Source organism: Apis laboriosa, unplaced genomic scaffold (genome assembly GCF_014066325.1).
Source record: "Apis laboriosa isolate Shangri-la unplaced genomic scaffold, ASM1406632v1 scaffold17_cov146, whole genome shotgun sequence".
Classification (NCBI taxonomy): domain Eukaryota; kingdom Metazoa; phylum Arthropoda; class Insecta; order Hymenoptera; family Apidae; genus Apis; species Apis laboriosa.
In genome coordinates this window covers 1,515,256-1,533,816 of record NW_025222181.1, presented here as the reverse complement: position 1 = coordinate 1,533,816, position 18,561 = coordinate 1,515,256, and the positions used below count along the sequence as shown (strand labels likewise).

At 39.1% G+C, this 18,561-nt stretch overlaps 1 protein-coding gene across 3 annotated transcripts in view; it reads right to left on the bottom strand.

The window, feature by feature from the left end:
• LOC122711757 (homeotic protein ultrabithorax-like) overlaps nt 1-18,561 on the bottom strand; it is a 335,569-nt gene that overhangs the window by 192,432 nt on the left and 124,576 nt on the right. For 2 of the 3 annotated variants that reach the window (XM_043930781.1, XM_043930783.1), the window contains one exon: nt 4,510-7,339. The exons of the other annotated variant lie outside the window; for it this stretch is intronic. The gene's annotated coding sequence lies outside the window, so the exon portion shown is untranslated. Of the gene's footprint in view, nt 1-4,509; nt 7,340-18,561 lie in introns of those variants that run through there. 3 annotated transcript variants of the gene reach the window in all.

The following is an 18,561-nucleotide window of genomic DNA, read 5'->3' as shown; positions in this document are numbered from 1 at the left end:
ATTTCTTCCGAGAATTTCGGCAGTTCTTAGAAATGATGTCAAATTCGGAGAATTATCGAAATTCTAAGAAATGACGTCAAATTCCAAGAATTATCGAAATTCGTGAATGAAAAAAATTTTTGGCCAATTTTGCGATTTTGTATTAGGAGAACATAAGTTGATAGGAGGTCGATCGAGAAATTTTTCCGAGAATTTCGGCAGTTCTTGGAAATGACGTCAAATTCCAAGAATTATCGAAGTTGTCGAATGAAAAAAATTTTTGGTCAATTTGCGATTTTGTATTAGGAGAACATAACTTGACAGGAGGTCGATCGAGAAATTTTTCCGAGAATTTCGACAGTTCTTGGAAATGACGTCAAATTCTTGGAATTATCGAAATTCTAGAAAATAACATCAAATTTCTTGAATTTTTAAAGTTTTTTGAATCAAATAAAACGAAATTTTCGACCAATTGATCGACCTAGAACATAATTTGACAGCATGAAATTCTTTAGATATTTCCAAAAACACACGTTTTTATTAAATTTTAATTATTTATCTATATTTATCTAATACTTACCTCTCACAACTGTCATTCATTTGCAGGATGGATCTTTTTAAAATATTTCTCTTAATCTTACTAATATTTATTTCTTCTACATGCCACATTTTAATAATGGTAATGAACGCTTATTTATTGACACTTTCCTAATTTCTAAAGAATTCAAACGCAAAAATAAAGAATAAATTTTCATCACTTGGCCTATATCTATATATATATATATAAAATTATTCTTAAAACAAGTTAGAAAACATTTCAAACAAAAGTATCTGTACCGCGCAAAATATAATAATATATATAATATAAACTATATTATACATATAAAAGCTTAATTTATACACAAAATGTATAAAAATAATATAAATCTATCCTATCTGTAATCCCAAATTTATTAAAAATTATTATACTAATATATATATATATATATATACTATATATATATATATACTATATATATACTATATATATATATATACTATATATATACTATATATATATATATATATATATATAGATATATATACTATAATCCAAAAATTATTATTACTAATTTTATAATACAAATTACAGGTTGTACCTTAATACGTGTTCGAAACCATCTATCGTGGAAAGAAGATCGGGCGAAAGGGGGAGAAGTTATACGTTCGAGTGGGTACATCTATATAAAGGGAGGGAGGGGCTTACTGGGATTCAATTACCGCAACGTTTGCGAGGCACGCTATTCCCACACCCCCGAAACCTCGCCATTCTTCCCGCAGCCACCTTTCCATTTCTTCTTCAAGAACGAACAGGTGCTCTCGCGCCTGCTGTAAATTGCACCCCTGTAATCCGAAGTAAAGCGGCCGTTTTATCCGCGCCAAGCCAAGAGATGGATGCTCGCTCACTCTTTCGGTCTAATAGGTCGCGCGTCTACACAGACGGGGCTTTCCATCTTTGATGGAAATCTCGGCGGCCCTTGCGGAATTCATCCTTTCTTCGTTGGTTCGAATCTCCCTTTTCTATTTATTCGAAATCTTGTTGTACACATCAATAATAAAATTGCGCGAAAAAAAGACGAGATTCGACGCAAAAAAAAAAAAAATTGTTATCAAGATTTCTCGAAGAGAAATACGTAACGTATATATATATTGATAGATTAAATGCGAAGAGGAGAATTAGATAAAGTTTAAATTTTATTGTACAGAATTTTCAGAATTTTTGTTTTTCAGGCAGATGTGAATGAAGAAATATTTTTAAATTGTTTAAAATGATGCATAAATGTTGGAATGTTTCATATAGATCCATATATTTTATAGATGGCCAAAATTTGCATTATAAAAAAATATTCATAATTTAAAAGGATCCTTGCTATTTCTAAATTTTATCGATAAAAGTGACTTGATCATATGTATATTTCAATCTCGATTCAGAAGCGAAAAATTTCACGAAGAAACTTAAAAAGTTCAAAACAAACTTCAAACATACAAAGAAAATTCAAGAAACAATTCTTCTTAACGCAAAGAACATAGGGATACGATTAAGAAGATTGCAGAGGATTGTGGAGTTATATAATTCTTATCCTTCTTAACGCAAAGAACATAGGGATACGATTAAGAAGATTGCAGAGGATTGATTCTCATCAAATCCACTCCTTTTACTATAACACTCTTTCCAAATTCATACAAATATCTCATTCCATTATCAAAAAATCCCAAATTCATCCTTGTCAATCTCAAAATTTTCTCACAATCTATTACAAACCGAAAGGGAACAACTCCACAAAAAATGATTCCACGAAAAAAGAAAATCGTTTTTTTTAAAAAAGAAAAAAAAAAGAAAAGAAAATCGCAAAATTTTAATCCATATTCCATCGCGCCAAACTAAAATTATCACCCCTACTACTACAAAACTGCTTAATCCAACTAATCGCCTGCTCAAAAATTCCATCAAAAGTCCCAAACGCGTTTCCGCTCAACAACGCCATCACCCAACCCTCCCCGACGAACCGAAACCCGAAAGAAAACGAGGCGATCTCCGATTCTCCGAAACTCAATTTTTCCCGCCATTCCCGCGCGAAACGCGCAGAGTGACGCGCCACGACACGCCGATGAACAGTGGCGGCCAACCGAGAGGGGAGGCGCGGCGCGCGGGGGGCGGGCAACGAATCAAAGGCGATCCGCGTTTCGTTCGGATTCGAACCTCTAGGTACATAATTCATCGAGCGTGCACCATTGTCGGGAGGTTCATTAATACAAATGGCGTCTGGTGAATTCCGCCACCGTCCCCGTGCCACACACCCTCCCCTCCCCTCCCCTCCTCCTTCCCCTCCCCCTCCCTCCGCCGCCGACCGCGATGGTAACAAGGCCGTGCGGGCATGTACGAAGGGCATGCACACCTCCCCCCCCTCTCCTCCTCCCGCGCCGCTCGTGGGCGAGACCCGCGTCGTCGCCATCCCCACGACGACGACGACGACGACGACTACGACGACGACGACGTCGAGACGGTTGGACATATTTTTCCGAACGCTTGTCGACTTTCATGAGGGCGTCTTTCCGCAATAACGTATTAATATCCCGGGGCATCCGCGAGACTTATGGCCCCGGGCGGAAAAACGCTCGACCCTGGATCAACGGCAGAGGCAGTTAAGGCGGATCCGCGAGGGACAGTGGACGCGGCTTAAAGCGTCGTAAAGCAACCGTTGCACGTACGAGGTTATCGGCTCGGAGGAATTGACAACGATACTGACCGAAATATCTTGCTCGTTTCCACAGAATTCCACCATTCCCTTAAGTCGTGGCCTGGATTTATCATTGATGGCCGAGCTTTTTACCTCGTGTACAGGGTGGCCTGTTGCGATACGCGATCGAGTGGGGAGATCGATTCGCTTATGGATGAAGTGGAGAGGAAGAGAAGGGATATTTTATCGTTTTGAAGAATACGATTTGATCAGTAAATAGAGGTGTATGAAAAGGTATATGATGAATTCGAAGAGAATTGAATATATATGTTTAATCGTTTTCACTTGCACGACAAATTTTCAGAATTGATTTACTCAAAGAAAGGAAAATTATTTTGGACGTATTACGAATAATGGAACACCTTGTATATGCTGGTCTTTTTCCGTTCTTCGATGGATTACGTAAGAGTGGGGATGTTGTTATGTAATCGAATACTTGATAGTAGATAGTATGTATAGTAAGGAGATTTGTTGAGAGAGTTGGCGAGTTTGAGTTTAAAATTTGCAATGATAATGTGTAATGGAAGGATAGAGTAAATTCGAGTTTGTGTGTCTTTTGATTTTTTTTTTGAAAGTAACTTTGAATCGGTGATTCAGAATGAAAAAATATGTAGTAGAAAATATGTATTTCGTTTGTATGTTTTTTTTTCATCCATATATAGTTGGCCATTTTGTGAAAATGCAAAATATAGTTGAAGTTAATGAGGTAAATATCATCATGTATGATAATATTTGAAATAATTGAAAGAATGAAAAATCTAAAAAAATAGTAAAAACATTATAAAATGTAAGTATGTAATGCAGTGATCAATAATTTATTTAAAAATAAATTAAATCTTATTTTTAAATTCGAAAAATGCAAAAATTCTTAAAACTTTTGAAGGTTAATTTTTCCCTTTTTTAAATAAATTTTAATTTTTAAAATTTTTCTAACTTCAAATTCATAAATTTCAAATCACAAAATGATCAATGAATCGATATTTTACCGATATAATAATTTCGAAATGTCGAATAACCCATTCCTCAAATATTATAAATATATATTTCCATTCAAACTGCAATGCGAAATAAAGCGGAAAAAAAAGCTACTACTTTTCCATATACAACAATGGAGCTTGCATACGGTCACGAATGGAAAGGAAATATTACCAGGAAGCATGGAATCGCCGGAAGGAGAGGGATGTTGGAGAGATTCACAGATGGATTGGTACACGGCCAGGGCCGCGGGCAAAAAAGCGAAAAAGACGCATGATCAAGTTTACATCGCATTTATTTTGTTCCTTTTTTTCCTTAGTAATCGTATAATCAAGGTAATATTACAATCAGCGTTCAGAGCAGCAACCGCCCCCTAGAGAAACAAAAATCGTCTCTTTAGTTTTATACACGTCGTTTTACAACACGTGGTTTCCACGCATAGGCAGCAGATGCGGCCCTGGTCGCTCTCGCGGGTATACATACAATCAGGATCCAAATTGGTAAACAACCGATATTCTAGAATTATATTACAAAAGAGGATGCTGTGTGTTTGCCTTGTAGATATTCGTTTTCCTTTCATTCTTATGTCGCCATCATCGCGGAAAAAAGAAATAACAGTGAAAAAAATGATGATAATGATAATGATAATGATAATGATAGTGACAATGATAATGATGATGGTAATGATAATGATGATAATAATGATGATGATAATGATGATAATGATGATGCGGCTACCACTACGCATGGATACGCCTATCCCTAAGAGATATAGGCCTATTTGCCTATAAAGAAATCCATAGTTTAAAACATTTTACAGCACAGCAGAGCGACGAATGTGTATATTCTTTCTATTCATATATATATAATTCTTTTTCGCGCGTTCTAACTTCGTCTCTTTTTTTTTTATTATTATAATTTTTTATCAGTTTTATTTTTCCATTCTTCCCGTTTCACCGAGATCCACAAAATAAATAATTATTAACATTACATTCCTCTTAGAAATACTGCGTTTACCTATTATTCTTGCGTGTCTCTTAGCGGCTATTCGTATACATTCATTAACTAGAATAGTTGTGTTTTACTGCCTTAGGATAGCGCCACGCACACTTTGTGTCTGGGTAGGCGTTTATAGGTACTAAGTAGGTACGTACAATGTAATAATCTTGCTTCGTTAAAATGTCTATCGGAGTTTCGTTCGATTTCTCTTCGTTTGGAACGAGGAATCGAGACGATTCACAGATAGAGAGAGAAATTATTATAAACGAACACAGTGAAAGAAAAAAAAGGAAGTACGGAAGAAGTAAGGAATCTGTGTATCTTTAATGTTTTTTTTCTTTTTTCTTTATACGTGTTCGGCGTATAAAGGTTACATTCGACTCGTAAGAGAAAAACCGCGCATGCGCCATTTTACCATTTTTTCGGCCTGGTATAGTGGCGCTTATACGCATCGCATAAACGTTTTTTTCTATAATATATAATATTTAACAAAATTATCGAACATCAACATATATATTTTGTACCGATCGAAAGAAACACGTTTTTATCGTCTTTTAGTGTGCTCGAAAAAAAGATCGGGACATTGTCATAGACAAATATTCTAATATTATTGCTATCCCCTTTTTCTTTATTTCTCTTCGAAAGAGATTAATGCTCGAAAGAAACATCGAGACACATGATAACGATAGAAACGTGTTCTCGTGTCGTTTCCGCAGACAAATAAAAAAAAAAATAATAATAATTAACAAAAACATAACATCAACAGCAGTCGTAGCATTATTAACACGCTATGGAAGGGATCGTGGTATCAGCGAGTGTATGCGATCAAACAAGCGAAATAAAACAAAATAATCGCTAAGTTAACAAAAAACAAGGAAGGGGAGGGAATGGCAGCATTCGTAAAACATATCAATCCTTTTTACTTAAAATTTTCCTATCTAGCTATTTTTTTTTGTCGAAATAACTTAAGTTTTTTGCATTTTTTAATTTTTAAATGAGAAATATAATTTTAAGAATTTAGAATAAGATCAAATTTATTTCTCTTAACCTTTTAATTACGAAAGACATATAATATTGGCATCATACATGGTATATATACGAATTCAAAGACTCGATTCCACAATTAAACGATTAAGTATTTTAATTTTCATTATGCTAGATAAAAATTTTAAATAAGAAGAATAGTATATCAGCAAAATATATTCCATTCTTTTTCTCTCTCTCTCTCTCTCTTTCTCTGTATAATATATCGATTCGCGAAAGAGAAAAAAATAATTATTTTAATCACCGGGGAGACAACGCGTGTCGATAAAAACGAAAACTGCCGAATCAACCCCCCCTCTTAATCGTTCATATACCCGTGTCGATCGCCATAGTGTGTTGACACTCGAGGATACTTGTGCTCACTTCCTAAGCGTTAACTTACTAATTATTAACTCTTAGCCATTTCGTTTACGTATTTAGGTTTTCAGAGAGAGATTGCGCGCATCCCAACGCACCATATACCACCACCGTTGCCGTGAGCAGAGATAAAACCCGAGAACAACGAGACATTATGAGAAACATCTGGACACATACATAATGTTTCTCGGTGATCGTTTCTATGAACGTGTTGTTGTTCACGCGTGTCGTCGCCTTTTCGCCTTTTCACGCTCGAAAACGAGATACGGGACGGAGATCGGTTGTTTTAACGAGCGGAACTATACTCCGTATAACTCACCCCCTCTATCTACACACACACTACTGCGCCAAAAGCAAGGGGGCCACAGATAGAGAGAGGCCAGAAATGTGGGAGGCGGGGAAGGGGAAAGGGGCAAAGGGTGAACTACTAGACAATACTAGGCTTGTACGGACGTCACTGTGCACTTGGATACTGATTGGTCTGCGGGATTATTGGTCAAAGTGAGCTGACAGGAGGTTTCTCCATGGGGGTGGTGATGGTTGCGGTGGCGCGCGGGGAGGGGGAGGAGGGGGGAGCAGGAGGCGGGTTCGTCACTCACCGGGTGCAGCATCCGATTCGCCGCAACCGATAAATTGACGATCGACAGATACGCACATCGACCATCTATTTGGCATTACAGAGACAGTGGATGCAGCCTGCCACTCACCTGAAACAGAAATCAGAAACGTGGGGGTTAGATGACGAGCTGTGTGAACAAAAAACGGATTTTCTTTTTTTATTATTCCTTCCGTGAAAAAGTGAAAACAATTTTAAATATTATAATATGCGTTATATACAAGATTTGTATATAACGTTGTTAAGAATTAAGAGAAAGTTATTGATTTACAAGTTTAAGATCTTTATACGGAGAAAAATGATGGCTGGATGGTTAGAAAAGTTAATTAAACTTAAATAACATATATATTTTCTTCGAATGAATAGGGAGAAAAAAAAAAAAAAGAAGGGGAAGAAGAAATGAATAGTCATAGTCGTAATAAAAAAGGGGAGGGGGGTGCAGTTTCACGAATGCTGGAACGAGTATCAAAGGGCGAATCTTAAGAAAGAATCGGTCGAAAGTAGCCGGGCGGTTATAAAAAGGAAGATATAGGGCCGAGGGCATGCGGAAGAAAAGGCAGAGAGGATTGGCAACGCGCTGCCTTCGGTGTGCGTCGTGTTCCTCCCTAAGACCCAACCCCTTTCGCTCTTAACGCGGGCTATCGATATCCCCGAGATACAGACACCACGAAAGCTCGAGCACAACGTGCGTGTGGCCGGACAAGGCACCACGTGCATTCATCCCATTACAAAAGGAGCTGAACCAGCGCCGGACGACCCTACCCGTCGTGTCCTCGACACACGTTCAACGTATGAACCCTATAGACAACCTTGAACCGGCTGCACCACCTTCCTAAGAATCGCCAACCCTCCCGTACATCAATGGCCACGGTTAATATTTTTCAACCCTTATGTCGACATCGAAAACTTTCAATGTTATTAAATTTCTAATTTTAGTAATTTTTTTTTTTTTCTTTTTGATAAAGAAATTCTAAATCTCGATGTGTAAATCAAACGTTGAATAATAATATAGAGTTGAATTTGAATTTTTTGAATTTAATCTAAGAGTGAAAAAAATTACTTATTTAAACATTACATTGTCAAAGATAAAAGAAAAATTTTGATTTATTTTATTTTCCTTAGCTTAAAAAATTGGGATTGAAAGTTATTTAAAGTTATAAAAGATGATAATTCGAAAAAAAAATCTGATTTAGTTGATATTAAAACAAGAATAAAAATATTTAAAGAATCAATGGTAACAAAAATGATCGGATTCACAAAACGAAAAAAATATTTGGAAGATGATACATGATTTAAATGCTTACGAATTCTTAAAAAATCGATGTATTACGTTGTAGAAGTAATATTCTTATTTTTTCTATTTTTTTCATATTTTTCCTATTTTAACATAATTTTTTTTTTTTTTTTAATAAGTTTATCGTGTATTTCCTTTCAATTCTTATGTACTTCGTTACAGATAACTCATATTGCGTAATTTTACGATTTAAAATTTACGAAATATAATTTTCTTTAACGAAGAAACGAATGAAAAAGAAACAAGAATATTTTGCATCTGGTTTCACCTTTGTCTTTTTCTTTATATATAATTCTTCCCATTCGATTTCGCAGGTTAAGTGCAGTTGCAAAATCGGAGAGAATGAATCGCGATTGTACCCGCAAGGACTTTGAATAAAGTTGTTTGCCCTGGCTGCGTCGGCCGTCGCCGTGACAAAGGCGAACGAAGGAAACGGAAAGGTGGAGAGGATGTTCCCGGAGCACTTGGCAAGGTCGGCACATTTTACAGCCGCAAACTCGCGCCAACTGTTCAATCTATCCGCTTATACGACCTGCTTCTTTCGCTTGCCTCGGAATATCCTCGATCCGAATTTACCGAAGCTGGCTCGAGTTATTCCTTTCAATCCTATTCTCCAAAAGTTGTAATAAATCTCTTTCTTTTTTGTATTTTTATATATTAAACCAGGAATAAATAAAGAAACAAAATAAAATGATAGATAATTCGTAATAAGTATCATCAAGTAATTGCACGATCTCAATGTTTAGTCTCTTCACTTTCCATCCATTTAGATTCCTTAAATCAAATAAATAAATCGATAATTAATCATCAAACGTTTGTACTTCTTATTCAAGTTTCTAAGTTTCTTTAGACAAGCGATGTTTGTTCGGCTACGGTCGGTTATAATCGGTTACGGTCGGCTATAGTCGGTTATAGTCGGGTATAGTCGGGATTCGTGCTTTCGGTTTTTGCGAGCTTTAAGCAACGTTAGACTCGCGCGACGTAAAGGCACGCGGGAACGGAAATTTATTGCGGCTTAAAAACTCCGGCTTCCTTCGGAAATCCTGATAAATGCGCGAAGGAGCAACGCCTCCACGTATATATGTACGTACGTTTAAACTCGTTGCACAGCCGGGGCGAAACGCGAAGTGACTCTAGGCCGAAAGGCAAACTTACGAGCAAAAATGAAATACAGCCACGGACAAACAACCGTGTTCTCACTAGCGCGCTTCTTGAATAATTTCTCCCCTATTTCTTCATTCTCGTCGATAAGATTCCTTGAGTCTCGCGTCGAAGAGATCGTAACCGAACTATTTCATTGTAATAATTATTAAATCATTAACTAATCTTTGAACATAATTGTTGGAACATAATTTTCTTGTAATTTATTTTTTTGTGATTTAAGTAATCTAATTTTTAATGGATGTGTCATTTCTAGTATATAAAATTAATATTAGAATTATCAAAATATCAAATTGATTAGAAATTTTTCTTAATTACTAATCTATTGTCTTTCTATAAATATAAATTTTTATAAAACTCTTATCATATAACTTCCATTATGTTACTTTCAACTCTAATGTAATCTATTTATTTCAGGATCTCCTTGTTTAAAATATCTTCACATCCATCATCCCGAAAGAATCTCTCGAATATATCGAACGAAAAATAGTCGTAAATTGTATCCGATCCCAACAAGTATTTAAGAAATCCAGGCGCGCGAATTGAGAAAAAATAACCCTAGGGATATGTAACGTCCCACGTGGAGTAGCGTCGTTCAGCTAGAACAAGAGGACGTACACGAAAAGGGTGGAAGCAAGAGGGAGAAAGACAGAGAGAATGGGATGGGGTTGAGCACGGAGAGCGGTTATTATCTATCGCTCTCGTTACCACAGGTTGCTCGTAAACCGGCCGCATCAAGAGGGTGGGGCGTTTGGGTTGGAGAGCAGAAGCATAGGTAGGTAGAGATACCGGTACTCATATCGTTGTCGTCGTCCCGTACCCTCGCACGCTACTACGGGGCTAAGCTCTCACCCCATCCTCCTCTCTTTCTATTTTATTCGGTTACCCATGCAGGGTATCGTGCCGGCGTGCGAATGGACGGCTGCGTCGAGGGGGCACTTGAAAAATCTCCACTTACAAGCGCCTTCCTTTTCCGATCCACTATCGATGGCGATTGCTTTTTATCCTTCTCTCGTTTCGCTCTTGTGCATGCGGCAATGGAGCTCTTTGTTTGAAGGAGATTGTATCTGAGATCGCTCGAGGAATGCTCGTTCAAATGACTTCATCGAGCGAGGAGATGCTGTACTGTGTCCACAGTTCTTTTAGTGCGATATAAGTTCGTGAGAAAAAATCGAGATGTAATTTTTCATGAATACAATATAGAATTGCAAGAGAATGAAATAATGTTTGAGAGCGAATATCGAAAATTTTAACTAGAATAAATATATTATTAATCAGAAACTTTATTTGGTATATTGCCATAAATATTCTAATCTATTATGATTATAAATAATGAAACGATACGTATTAAGAATTGAAAAATATAATTATATATATATATATATAATTATATATAAATATTTTATAAATTATATATAAATTATATATAAATATAATTATATATATATATATATTCATGTAATACGAAAATATTTAATTTAATCTAAATTCGAATTATTTTCACTATATTTAAAAGAATTATATCCACGCTAACTTAACCTTCAACTTAGCGCATGATCGAAAAAAAAGAATATAAAAAACTCAAACTGTTCCCAACGTATCTTCGACATAGCTCCATAATAATTTCACCGCGTTCGCGGTTTATAAATGCGTAGGAAACACAATGATGATCGATATTTCAAGTCCGAACTCGAAAGCGAGAGCGAGAGACAAAGAGAAAGTGAGATCGCTAGTCGTCGCGTCGCATTGAAAGCAAGAAGCGAACGAAATGAGAGAGAGAAAGAGAAGATCCGATAGCCCGCCAATGGAGCGAAAGAGATGGGCGCGAAGGGCGCACGAGACGGCGCGAGAACGGAGGAAGGTTCGCAGAAGCATCGGGATTGAGATCGAGTCGCAAGAGTTTTTTATCAGGGCGACGTTGCACGGAGCGCGAATTGCGCGTAACCCCCGCGGGGCAACAGCACGCCCGTCGCGACAGGGGGCAGCACCAACACCGGACCCGATACTGCGTGGTGTGTAGTTGCTGCGAGCAGCCGCTGCACCAGGAACTCATAAATCTCCGGGGATATAGATGGCTCTAGTGTCGCGTGAGGTTGCAAGCTACCCCATGCAGGGTGCCGTGGAACGCCCTCCCGCCCCTACTCTATCCCCCTTACCCAACCCATTCCTCTGTCTTTGTCTGGCTAACTTTCTCTCTCTCGCTTCGCATTTCTCTGCTTCCCCACTCCTCCGCCTCGGTCATATCTCTGTCACACTCGCTTGTCGTTTTCTCTCGCTTGAACGTCCTCCTCTCCGTTCGTTCGTTCGTTCGTTCGTTCGTTCGTTCGTTCGTTCGTCCGTCCGTCCGTCCAAGCCAGGCCAAGTTCCATCGGTCTTCCTCCGTTCTCGAATGCGTCGAATTACCGGAATCCCACCTTCGAAACCAAAGGTGGTCCCTTCTAGGCGAACCTTCCCTTTCCCTCCACACTTGCGCCGCGATATTTCACGCGGAGTTGTACGGTTTCGAACGACTGTGTACACGTACGAAATTCTCGTAGATGATCGCTTATCGAGTGAGCATCGATTTTAATTCTTCGCGCTACGGGACTTTTTTCGCTCTAGGGAATTTTCAAAATATATTTACTATAAAGATGAAAACAGTTTCGTAATTAAGAAATAAATTCCACATTACCTATTATTGCGTTATAACTTCGGTTTTAACTTAAATTTTATAAGATTTTTTTTTTTATAGAAATTTATTGTGATTCTACAAAAAAAAAAAATAAATACTTTAAGATATAGAGAATTGAATTGAAAAAATAATCTTACAATTTCTAAGAATGATACAAGAAAATACAATATTTGTTACAGTATATACTAGTTAAATTGTGTTTACATCTTCGTTCGAATTCCTATATATAAAATCCTATATATAAAATCGATTAACAATTAATAGGCATTTAACATGCGGCAAAAATGTTGGAGACGAAGAGAACCAAATTGACCCGTGACACAGAACTTTTTTCTCTTAGGTAAGCTACCTCTAATCCACCTACGCGATTCTTTCAGGTTAAAGACTCGAGTTCGAACACTGTTCCCTGTCACCTTATAATTGACTCGTCCATTGAATAGGAAAGAGAAGGTACACGTATATACGAGGAAAGGCATCATACCCACGATGACGAGTGAACATCACTGGCCAGGAAACAAGAGGGTATCTCTTGGTGATCCCCAACGTGCCCCCGCAGTGTTTACACCGGCAACATTTCCAAGCGTTCACGGGGCGAAATATTACCGTATTGCCTCGTGCCGGAGAGTGATATCGCCGGGTAATATATCGTTTCGCGTGTTTTATAGCGACGCATACTCGCCCTTATAGTGGGTGTACCTGGCTGGTGCGGATATCTTGGCCGGGTGCGATGCGACCCAAGAATATATCGTATTCTATGGATTTCTCGAATGGAAGGCGAAATAGAATGCTCCGATGCTTAGATATAGCACGCATAGAAGGGTGACTAGATCGGATGCTGCTATCTTGTGGGAATGGAGCTGTCTGTCGCGTTATGTCATTTTTATAATGATACTCCATAGTGGAATAAATTTTTAATATTATTGTTTTAAATTATTATTTATTATCTTAATAATTATTGTAATTGTATTAATGATGATCAATATTAACAATAATATTGTGAATATTTATCGATATTGAAAAGTAACTAATGCAAATTTTCTAACGAAATCGTATTGGAAATACAATTGGATTCAAGATTCAAGAGATTTAGGCACAAATCGGTCGAATCAAAAGAGAAGAACCGTTAAAATTTTGCGCGTTACTAGCGGAACCGATCTCTTCTTAGGCTCCAGGATGTGCCAGGAGAAATGCGGGGATTCCTATAAGCCAACAGCGCGAAAGAGCGCCCTGCCGAGCCAGAACTGCATGTTGGTACGGCTCCAGTGTAGGAGTAAAACGAGTACATAGGTCTGAGAAACGGCAGAAGGAAGAGAAAGAGAAGTAGAAGAGGAAGAAAATCGAACGACAGAGCAGGAGGGAATGTGAGGTACGCGGGTCCAGGGGCCAGAAAGTCAGAAACCGAGCAAGCGAGCGAGCCAGCCAGTCAGACCAGCCAACCAACCGAGCCAGAGAAAGGAGAGAGGACGTCGATGATGAATCACCCACCAGGAGTGAGCAAGAGTAAAGGAGAGAGGAAAGCAATAAGAGGACGAGAGATACGCAAAAAAAGGCTCCACGCTGGAACGCGCTAGAGCGAGTCGCTAACTGACTTATCTACACATCGGAGTATCAACCCGTCCTCGACGCCCCTGTGTAATGGGCCGTGGACCGGTATTTCAGTTGTTCGAGTTAAATAAGCCTCAATCGGTAGGATAGTGTTAATTTTAATCGTCGTTGGGATGAGAATCTCTCTCGAAATGAGACGAGAATAAAAAAAATAAAAAAAAAAAAAAAAAAAAATGTAAGAAAAGAGAAATCGCGAAATGTATCATAATCGATATTGAGGAAAACTGAATCCTTCCCGTGGGCACGTGAACGAAGAAAATCCGAGGGGTCCAGTTCCGTCGCCGAGGAAATTGGGTTCGTCGTCACGAGTCAGGAGAGGAGGAGGAGGGGATAGACGAAGCGAAAAGAACTTCCAGTATCATCAAGGAATCGCGTGGATCGGTGTAAGGATGTGGACGTGGTACACACCGATGCGCTTTATATAGAAGTTGCGTTCGCTCGGTCACGGGTAATGGTTTTACGAGCGTCAAGGGTGATATAAAGAAAATGAAAAACACACCGGAGCTGCTGCCAACATGCACGGGATATAACTACGCTTCGTCGTCCCTTCCTTTTCGTCTCCGCTACTTCTTAAGTTTATATACATCCAAGTGGAAGGGGAAGGGAGAGAGAAAGAGAGAATCACCTCAAAATTCTAACCGTCGTTGCCTATTCTCCGTGCAATTTAACTCCCCGTGGATTGCGTCGCAATTAGTTCTCATATTTCGCTCATATCGTCGGCTGAACTTTTAACGCGCCTTCACGCGCATGCGCACCTCTCCATCGTTGAGATATGATTTATTCGGTCAAGAAGCGTAAACTTTCCCTCAAAACTTTTATCCCGTTGTCCGTTTTTAGTTGAAAACGAATAATTTACCACGGTCCAAGCTTGATGCGAGAATAATCTTTCGAGGGATCGAGCGAAATCGCTCTTTACACCCCTCGCTATATAATTTGCAAAGACGTGCAACTTTTTGAAGCATTAGAATAACGAAGGAAGCGCTTGTTAAAATAATATCCTCTTTTTTTTCTCTCACTTCGTATCGTCGAATTCGGATTATATATATGCTTATGTAACGTCGATTTATTTCTTTCGTTTGTACTCGGCTCAAGTTTTATGAAGTTTCACATTTTTTTTTTTTTTATACATTTTTGGTCAAATTGAAGATATACAATGTACTGTAAGTATTATTTCATATTAATTAAATATTTATATATTATAAAGTAAAAAATATTTCTTCTTTAATATAAAAAAGAAAGAATAATATACATTGAAAAATAAAAAAAAAATATGAAGAGCATGTGAAAAGTTAGATGCACTCTAACTTTTTTCCAACTTTTGTCGCGATCCAGAAGTGTATCTTCCTGCAGGGTTGGCGTCTCGTCGAGTGTATCGCAATTAAGCAGCTCGTTCACCCCGATGGTCGCGTCTTCGTAAACTTGCTGCCTTTATGCGCGGCCCAAGAACGCAAGAAAGTTTTCGAGAACTTCAATGAGATTTCAGAAAGGTTACTTCAATATCGCGATGTGTGTAAGTGGGTTGCACAAGGTGGAAGTTGATGCAGCCAGGAGTTCTGACCGCGTACAATGAACGCATTACACGAGAAATCTTTGAAAGTCGAGGACAGGGGAAGAAGAAACGCGTTAATGTCGTCTATAATTCATACTTCGAACATCTGCGCGGCCAATAAAATTTTTCTTCCCTTTTTCTTTTCTTATTTATATATATATATATATATATATATATAATCATTTCTCGCATAAAATTCTCACGATCGGAAATTTGTGTGTTATTTCGACTGCATGAAATAACGAACCACGGATAGGCAATCAAGGTGTGAAATACGCAAAATCGACAGAAGTCGAGCATACCATGGATAAAGACATTAATCTCGTTCCGCGATAAAGTAATGCGAACAATGATAAATTCCACGCAGGATATTTATTACGTGCGCGCGGGCGCGCTCGTGGTCAAGGAACATTTAGCTCGTACCACTTTATTTCAACGCGATCTCGCTCCCGGGTGGTCTGTATAAATAAGCAGTCGTCCGAAACTGGAAACGTTCGGCTGGCTTGGGAGGAAGAGAGAAAGAGAGAGAGAAAGAGAGAACCGATATCCCTATTCGATTGAAGCAACGATTTTCACGCGTTTCTTTTTAATTAAGCTGCCGACCGCGTTGGTGCGGTGTTGTTATCGGCCGCAATTATTCGCCGTTGGACACGGCACGGGATATGAACAGTACGGGGACTCTCCCCTTCCTACTGTTCGCGATTGATGGACACAACGCGAGAACGCGCGCACGGTCATTCTTGCCGCGTTAAACGAACCGTGTAATCGCGCACACGAGACACGTAGCAGAAATCCAGCGCGCACCGAGACTGGCTGTGCTTTTTCAGCCACGACGAAGAAGGCGTAAAACTACTCGTTTGTCGCGGCTCTTTTGCCGCGCGACAACTCGTGAAACGGTTAACGCGCCCCTGTTGAGCTTGGTATTCCTTTGGTGACATACAACTTTTGACAGAAATCGAAAATTTTCATGTAGAGATTACTCGAAGAGATGAAATTTCTGTTATAAATCTAATAGTTATGATGATATTTCATAATGTCATTTTATGTGAAAATAAAATTTTTTCCGTAAATGATGAAAATACGATTTTATATCAACAAAATATAAATAAATTTTACGTAGTGATTAGAATAAAAAAAATACCGACAAAGATTGAATTCATTATATCGACGGTTGCCTAGAAAAATTAAGTGGTTATGTAAGATAATTTGGCAACGTCGCAGCAGCCATCACGCTGTAGTCCGAAAAGAGAAGGGAAGGGAGGAGAAAAAGGGAAAGACGAAGGGCGACGATGTGGCGTGTATCGTATGTGTTAGAAATATCCAGCCAGACGGAGCGAAGCGTATGCCGTCCTCTCTCTGTGGCTAGCCAAGAGCCGAAAAGAAAACGAGAGGGGGGGGAAAAAAAAGAGATGAAAAACGAAAAAGGCTATGGAAGGCTTAGGTTTTGTGTTGCAAGAGGTTCTAGTCAGGCCGTGCCGTTGCCTCTTGTCCCGTTCTGTGACCCACACTACTCTAACCTCAAAACCGAAATGGAAGAGGTTGGGGGCTAAGAGGAGAAGGGGAGAACAGGGTGAGACGAGGAGGGAAAAGAAGTAAAGAAAAGATCGAGATGGCGTTACGATTCTCCGTTTCTCTTTCTTTTTCATCCGGCGTCTCCGCTGCTCTTTCCATCGCGTTCGCTTCGAAGAGCCCGGGGATTCTGGGAGTTTTTAGAGTGCGGCCCCTCATTGTTGTGTAAATGCGGGCCAATGGCGCCGCCAGACGGGGCGCAGAGCTCACTTTTAAATGCTAATACCTCTGTTGTACAAAACCGGGTTTTACTAAATTCGCGGCTTCCTTCGTGGCGCGGATCAGCGGCCACAGTTATTAAGCTATCAAGCTGCGCGAAAAAGCTTTTGTTTATGCTCGTTCGCGCGAGCCGTTGTAACGCGGCATGGCGCTAGACCACCGCTCGAAAATTCGTTGTATCGTGCTCGGTGGACAGTTTGTGTAAATTAAAACGGGATTCGTAGATCCGTGCTCTTTGTATTCGAAACATAATTAAAAGCGAAATATCGAAGAGGAGGGGGGGGAAAAAAAAATATATTTTCACGTTCAGAGCAATTTCGTACCGATCGTATAGCACGAGAAGATGAATACGCACGACAAGCGAGTATACAAGCCGTTGTTGCCTTGTTCGCAATTCGTCACGGGAAATCTACGGTCTGAATTAATATATGATCTTGCCTTTCGAAATGTGTGTTCATAAATCCATAAGTGAAAATAAAAAAAAAAAAAAAGGGAGAAGAGAAAAGAAAAAAATAAACAACTTTGAACGTTTAATTATCCATCTGTCAGATGACAAATAAATTTCTTGAATACCTTGAATTTACATCGAATCATCAAGATATATCCCAGTATCACGGCTCCCGGTCGTTCAAGGCAGAATTTACGAGGAAAGTATAAATGCACGCGAAATGAAAGGAAAGATAATAAACGAGAGTTGAAAAGGAGAGAGATGAGAGAGATATGAAGAAAGAGAATAAGATCAGAGAGCCGGCGCAATCGTTCCAAACCCAAGGCTACGATGATTCGTCGCGGAAAGATAAGAGAAAGAGATCTCGATAAATGAAGTATGGCATTAAGACGTAGCGAACTATAAGGGCGCGATCTGCCGGACAATCCGGCAACTCATAAGTCTCCCCTCTCCACAAGCAACCACCCTCTGACCGGGAATCCCCCACCCCCCTGTTAGCCAGCGTGCAAGCGGATGTCCCGGACGCACGGGCGTAGACTTTACGAGAGTTCAAGTGGTATCAGCTAATAATGACGGTCGTAAACGTCGCGATAGAATCAACAACGAAGAGTTATTGCCAGCCAGTTACGTGGCAGCGAAAGGCGTAAAATGGTAATGAAGTGTAATCAAAACAAATCATAAAACAGCGGACAGAATGGTCCGATCTCTCATAAGACATGAGGAAGAGCACGTTTTGATATAGAATCCGTACGTACCTGCCACACAGGATGAATTTTTGGTGTATACATATATATTCT